Source organism: Myiozetetes cayanensis, unplaced genomic scaffold, assembly GCF_022539395.1.
Source record: "Myiozetetes cayanensis isolate MyiCay16 unplaced genomic scaffold, myiCay2020 scf10, whole genome shotgun sequence".
NCBI lineage: Eukaryota > Metazoa > Chordata > Aves > Passeriformes > Tyrannidae > Myiozetetes > Myiozetetes cayanensis.
In genome coordinates, this window is record NW_026086605.1 from 1,244,584 (window position 1) to 1,252,502 (window position 7,919).

Genomic DNA, 7,919 nt, shown 5'->3' on the forward strand with positions numbered 1-7,919 from the left:
TACTAGCTTGGGATGGAACGCACCAAGTAGTTAACCACCACTGTACACAGCTCATTCCCTCCCCACCACCAGGGATCCAAGGAAACCTCTGAGCCACTGCTGCCAGGAAAGCAGTGACATTTCAAAGTAGCCACACTCAGATTAACCAGCCCTCTTGTTGGCTCCTAGAACAGTCAACACAAGCTGATCTCACATCCCCAGACACAGCAGGCAGATCAGAATGTCACATTCTCACTCCTCACCATCCAGTTCCTCAGGCTGGTTTGCTGCTTGGCCCAGACTCAAACCCAGTGTCAGCTGCAGCAAACCCAGAGCTTGTGGCCACCTGATGTGGGGATGCACTGTTGGCTCTCACTCAGGACACAGTGTTTATCCTAAAGGGTTACAAGCTGGGCTAAATGAGAGGGATCACCAGATAACAAACACCAGTAGGTCCTCCTTAATTCAGACACTATGCCCTATATTCCTAAGCACTGTCATCAGACACCTTACCCTTCAATGTATAGATACTTTTCAACCTGTGGCCCAAGGACACCTGGGAATCCTAAGATGATTCTGAAAAGGGTAATTAAGGAAAGCGAGTCTGCTGTTAATGGACTTAAATTAGCTCTGTGGGGATCCACACACTCACTGAAAAGTTTTTTTAAGTAAGGAAAAAAAGGAGGTTTATGTGGACATTCACTGCTCAAAGAGTTCATTCTCCAAGGTGGGCAGAACTCAGTTAGAGACACCTTCTTGGCCCTAAACCCCTCTCCTGCACACAGCACAACCCCAAATGCACTGAGTCTGTACCCCTGGGTGATGAGTCCTGTATGACAACCGACCACATTTACAGCCTTTCGCTGCTGGATCCTCGACCTTTGCCAAAAAACAGAGTGCTGAGTTTGGGGTCTGGTCCTTAACCCCCACAGCTACACAGAGAACACGTGAACAGAGACAGGACAGACCATCCCAGCTGCAGAAATGCCTTTTACAGACCACACAGCTGAGCTCTGATGCAACTGGACTGGCGTGGAGAGAGGCACACAGGAGGCGTCAGGTCAGGTATTGTCACCCTGGAGGTCACAGAAGGCTGGCACAGCACTTCTTCAAGTCCTCAGTCCTACACTTGTTTTGTCCTTTACCACAGTCAGATTCATCTATCTATCTATCTATCTATCTATCTATCTATCTATCTATCTATCTATCTCTCTATCTACCTATCTATTGAGATATATAAATACATATATAGAGATAGATGGATATAGACATACAGAGATGTTCACATGTCTTATACACAAAATCCCACCTCACTCCTCCCCCTTCCAAGGGCTCTTAGGTGGCAAAGGCTTGTATTTAACATTTTAGAAGCCCCAAATCCCAACCAATGCTCCTGGAACAAGCTTAGGGACATATTTCCAAGCATGTTTGCACTGTTTGACCTACACAGTCACCCAGACCCCTCCTGTGGCAATTCTGCTGTCTTTATTACCAGCAGAACAGACCAAGAGTTCTAAGGTGCAGTTCTCCTTTACTTTTGACAGCACTGGATCTAAGCACTCCACATGGATGTGCAGCTGTTATAAAGGAGAAGAGGACAAGCCTACAGCTCAAATTTGCTACTGCACTTGACCAAACAGCAGGGCCCTGGGAGACCACTTCTCTGCAACCAGAATTCCATCTGAGGCAGGATCCGACCCTGAGCAAGTGCCCTTTTCCTCCCTGAGCTTCTGGAATCTTTGCCAGTAACACGTCCTTTATATTTCCCTCTCTGCTGGATCCTGGAGAGCATACTCTACCTCCTGATTTACATTTAGAATCCCTGGATTAAAGCTGCTTTGGGATTCAAGCTACTTTATTCTTTATGTTTAAGAGCAGCAAGCAGAATATCATATGAAGATGAGCAGTTTTTTGATCGGCAGCACCAATAGCTAAAACCATTAAAAGCCTTTCTACCTAAACTCAACCCATAAGGGCTCAAATCAAACAGCAAAAGACCACTGGGCTGAGACATAAACATGAAAACACTTTTTTTCTAAAGCCAATATTTGTAAAATTGAAAGCAAACTGATGTGGACACAGCTCCTGCAATGCACCGCTGCTCAAATGCTACAACCCTCTTTGAGAAGCTGCGTGTCTTGCCACATGTGTCCATTCCCTTCTAAACTTCATTAAAACCTAGTAAAAAATAAATAAGATAAATACCATTTGCATTTATTATACGAATTAGAAGAGCTGGCCAGATGGGGGGCTCTCCTCCAGCAGGGCTGTCGATTTCCAGGAGAGAAAAGCACGGGCACTACCCAGCTGTTTGGGGCCTGTGATGTTCCCACTCCTGGAAAACCATTGCCCCTGGCTTCTCCCTGTAATTAGTTAGTGCTAATACCCTTGGCTAGTCTGTGGAAAAGTCACATTCTGAAAGATCAGCCCTGTGAACAGCTGTACTCATGAGACAGCACGTCACCACCCCGAGCTGTCAGACGATTCACCTGCAGCGAGAGTCAGCCGGGCCACCAATTGGGAGTTCTTTATCCCAGGACAGCAGACCGAGCGGGGTTTAATTGCTGGGCTATGCTAATGAGCCTTGTTTGTGACACGAGGTGCTTCGTGGTGGCTCTGTTTGCAAACACGGTGTTGTAACCACCCCGAGGGCAGGAACAATCAGCCTGAAACCACGGCTGTCTGGATACAGAGAAGGAATCATCCCTTCGTGGCACCTTATCAAAGGCATCATTAACAGCTGCTTCGTGGAGCGGCAGGAGGCTCTCCTGGGTCAGCTGAGTTCACTTCCCTCTTATTTTTCCCTCCCTTCTCATTTTTTTCTAAATCATGAGTTCTGCAAACCTCACTGTCAAATCGTCTGGGGGGGAACAAAAAGGTACAAGAACTTAGTCTTTCCTCGCAGATAAGAGCTGTGTTTGTTTTTATAAGGAATTAAAACAAAACATACCCAAAACAAACAGACAAAAGAATAGCAAAAAGTCTTTCTTTCTGACTGTTGAGTCAAACCCTACTGCAGCCTGGATCTCACTTTGTTCCTTTTGGATTAGGGCTGCAGCAATGGAGACAGTTATTTTGACAGTCACAGTTCAGAAAATCATCACAGAATGCTTTGGGTTGGAAGGGGCCTTAAAGACCATCTGGTTTCAACCCCACTGCCATGGGCAGAGGACTTTCTGCTAGAGCAGGTTACTCAGAGACCCCCCAGGCTGGTCCTGAACACATTCAGGGGTAGGCAGTCCTCAACCTCTGTGGGCAAAATAATAGCCCAGGTGGGCACAAGGCTACACTTTTCTTAGTCCAGATGTCACACTCTGGTTTGTTTGCCCCATTAACAGCAAGACTTGCTTGACACAGGACGGACTCCCGAGACACATTTCCGTGGGTGAGGCCAGTGCTCAGCATCTTTAAAAATCATTAGTACTTAAATGTGGCATTATTATGCTTATGGTGGTGCCCAGGGACGTGTGACAGGCCTTGCAGATCCCACGTGTTAAACACTGCACAGATCTCTCTCTCCCCAGTCTCTGCCATCTTCTAACCCGGGGGCCTGACCCTGCATGTGCTGACACACCCCAGTGACTGCCACAGCCCTCCTGAAATCAGCAAAACTGATGAATGGAATGAAATCAGTAATTACCCATGTGCTTAATTATTTGCAGAACTGGGGGCTGAGCGCTCCATTTCTGGCTTTACACTTGAAAATATGAGTTCTGATCTGGTGTGCCTCCCTTCTCCCTCAATCCCACGAGGGGCGGCGTGGTCTGGCCTAATTAAGCACAAGCACTTAACGAAGTGTTTAACTTTAAGCATGTGAACGAGCCCACTGACTGAACACTGTGCTGCTGGGGTTGGCATGCTCAGCCCCGGGCAGGATGGGACCCTTTAACCAGGTATGAGGGGCACAGAACTGTGGATGGGGACCCCGACTCAAACCCCAGAGCTGTCCGAGGGCGTGTGCAGCGTGGTGGGTGAGCCAGGAGCTGTGACAGAGCTGAGGATCCACCAGTGGGTCCCTTGTTCCCCTCCTGGATGGCATCCAAGCCTGCCTTGGAAGGGGGTGCAAAGAGGCAGTGCTGGGATTGAAAGAGTGGCTGCAAATGCTGGCTGTAATTAACTGGCTGGAAGTCCTCACGCTCAAAAGCACATCCCTCATTTAACACTGGCCACGACTCCCCCTCTGCAGCCACAGCCTGGCTCAGGGGAAGCAGAGAAAGAGCCCTGCTGCAGCTGCTCCTGGGGACCAGACCACAGTGGGCCTCCCTCGCTGCCAGACTGGGAGAAGCACAGGACAGGGATGGGGATGTGCAGCCAGAACCTCTCTGCACCTCTGTTTCCACCTCTTTTATTTACCAGTCTCAGGAGTTCCTGGAACAGGGCGTGTGCATGACAAGACCCAGCTCTGCTGAGACCTGGGCTGCCTGGGATGAAGCCTCCAACAGAGGCTTGCTTCCTACAAGCCCTAATTTTAGGCCCTTTAGGACACAAAATAATGATAACACACACCCTGGAAAAAAAAAATCCCCTTGGGCCAGTATAAAATTAGCAGTGTGCTGACTGTCCCACTTTCACTCCTGCTATGTGGGGCAGCCTGGCTTATTAATACACCGGACTCATTTCAAGATCCTTTGCTTTCCCCCTCGCAAAGGGAGCCCAGAGACAGCCAGGCTCCTGCTCCCAGCAGTGCTGAGGATGCCCCTCTCACCCTGGCAGACAAAACCTCCTGCTCACCACCTGGGAAGGTGGTGGGAGAGGACAGAGCAAAGTGCAGGAGCTGCAGGCTGCCCTGGCTGCTGCAGGGGAGGAAGAGGAGGGCTGTGCCCTTTGTTGGCACAAGAGACCCCCAGCAGTGGGGGCTGCAGGGTGGGGGGCAGCCTGGGCTCTGGGAGGGAGAGAAGATGAACACACACACTCCCTCCACCCTTCACAGCCTCTGGGAGCAGCCTGGCAAGGCAGCAGGGACTTCAGTGCCACTCCTGGAAGGGGCTATCCCTCTATCCTGCACACAAACACACACACACGGAAACAAAGCACAGCTTGAACAGGAAAACTCCTCAAAAATGCCATCATTGCCATAATCCAATACAAAATATGTATAAAATCCAGTATATAACACGACCCAACTCAGGAGCAGTCCCCTGAGACCTGTTGTTTGCCCAGGTGAAAACCTCCTGAAAGGACTCCCCAGGGCAAGGGAATTTCAGACCTGCTGTGAGATTCCCTCCAGTGGGGAAGGAAAATCCCAGCAAAACTGCAATGCCCGAGGAGAAACCTGGGGAGAAGGGTGACCCCCAAACACATCTACAGGCGATGTGGCTGCACAGGTTAGAGCAATTCAAGGAGAGGAAACCCCAGCTAAAAGAACAAAGATCTCAGAAATAAGCTTTTTCCTCATGTCACATAGCCCTGTGCTTTCCTCCCAGCTACATCCAGTCTGCTCCAATGCTGTTTTATCTCACACTGCTTACAGTGAGTGTTGTGAGATTCTGATCCTGACCCAGCTTCCATGTAAAACACTGATTTAACCCCATCTCAAACAAAATAGCACTAGAAAATTGTACTAGATTTGACTCAGATGTGAAACGAAACAAGGAATGAAGACAGAGAGAAAAGGAAAGGTCTGGGGGGAAAAGATGTTGAGTACCTTTAACAAGAGGAGTTTATAAACTGCCCTTGCCCCTCACAGCCCCGAGAAACAAACATATTTCAGTAAACAAAAACCCACTGGAATGGCACTGTTTTCTCTGTGCAGTTTTTTTTCTCCCACGGGGATGGCAAGTGGTGTTGCTTTCTTTCTCTCCCTTTCCACGAGGTACATTATTCCATTTAAGTGCTCGTGCGTGTTTATTAATAGAGCAAAAATGAGTGGACGAGGAGCTGCTCCGGGGAGGCTGAAAGCCTGCACTGGAGCAATGAATCAGAGGAGCAAATCCACCCAGGAAAATGCTCATTTTAAGACATGTTCCTTTCACGTTTGAGTTATTTTCCTCCACTCCCTGAACACGGTCAGACTCCCAGCGCTATCACTGCTCTGTAGCACACAGAAGACAGGAGATACTGAGACGATTCTGGCCCTCTGTCCTGTGTGCAAGGTGAGCCCCAGGGCTGTGCAGACCTCCTGGACTGATGGGGCAGTTCAGAGCTCTGCAGAGGCACAGGTTGCTGTCACCTCTCGCTCCAGAGCAGGGAGAGAGCCCCGCTGTGCCCAGCGCTGCTGACAAACCCAGGGGAGAGGCAGAGGGAGAAATGCACACACCAATGCAGACACAGATGTGGGCACAATTCCCAAAGCAGTGGAAAACCAGGTCCTCAAGCTGGCCTTGAAAAGGGAGTCAGAAGAAAGTGAGGCACAGTGGGAAGATGTGCTGGCAAAGGGCACCGGAGAGGGAAAATACACGTTGCTCACTTGCTAATGAAAGGAGCTCAGTAATGTGAGGAGAAATATTTCAAAACCAGCCCATCACTTATTATAAACACTTTGACAGTGACACCTGAACTCCTGCTACCTGGGGACCACAAAGCTCCCTGAGGACAGCGAAGGTCAAACGTGTTTTATTCATTTACTGTTTCCAAAGGGCATTGTTATTTACTGGCTGTCAGTAGCTGTGTGCTCGGCGGTTTCAGCTCTCTCTTGGCTCTGCTGAAATAGATTCCCAGCCAGTGGGAGGCTGCTGGTGGCTTCAGCAGAGCCAGGACAGTGTGTGGTGCAGCCACATCCCCGGGCACACCCCAAGCACCAAACCCCTCTGTTTGAGGTCTCGCCGTTTCCACGTTCCCTCCAGTGAGAGGAGCTGATTTCAGACAGTGCCTAATGAAAGCTGAGCTTTTCCATGCCAGCATTCGCCTTCCCAGCCTGCAAACACACGGCCTGGCACTCAGTCTGCAGCATGTGACTGTTTAATGAGGGAGCTCTGTGAACTGCAGGACTAATGCACACAGGCAAAAGCAGCTACCCGACGTGACGTGCTTCACTGGAGTGGAAGGGTTTCTCTTTTTTTGGGATTAAGGCCCACCATGGGGAAACAAACCTGTTCTTGGCTCTTTCACAGCCCTAGTAGGCGACTATGAACAAATTCCATAACCGTGTTCTACCTTAGGAGTCCCCCACCACAAAAACGAGATCAAAAATCACTTTCTCACAGGAGGATGCAGCAGGTTCGGGTTTTAGTGGGATGAATGTCACAGCAACACTTGCAAAATGCAAAGACTAAAATTGGAGCAAGCCCTGCAGTGTTAGGTTGAAAAGCCTGCGTGGAATTGCTGGATCACAGTGGTCTTTTGGGTCTCAGCAGCACCTGCAGCAAATGAGGCTTCAGTGCTTCCCTCTGCCCTGCCATCCTACCCACCAGCAGTCTGCTTGGAAAGCATCAGGAAGGAGAAGCCAGCAAGCAGAGCAGCTGTTCCAGGCACAGCATGGCTGGGTGTCAGGAAGCATTTCATGCCCACACAGGGCACCAAGGGGCAGCTGTTCCCTCGCTGCCACCCTCGGGCACCACACTGCTGCCTGGGCTTGTGTGTCCATCTTTCATCTCTTTCCCCACTTTAAAAGGCAGGGAGGAAATGAATTGAAGAGACAGAGATGCTCAGGCATCAGCGTGGCAGGAAAAGTGTATTTTCCCCCATTTCTCTCTGGTATTTGCATACTTATGCCAACAGACATTGCAGCTGGACATGAAGGTGCTGCCCTGCCCCAAGACTGAAGGTAGACCCTGCAGCAACAGGGATTTCCTTCATGCAGACAGTGCCAAACCCTTCCATCCAGCAGTGAGAATTGTCAGGCACCACTCAATCCACTGGGCACTTCCAACAGTTCATGTCACCTTTATCTAATTTGCTTCGGAAAGAAACAGAGAAATGACATTTTCCCTCCACTGTTGCCAGGAAAAAGTCACAAACAAACAAGAGGAGTAAGCAAATCACTAACTAGAAATCGGTAAACT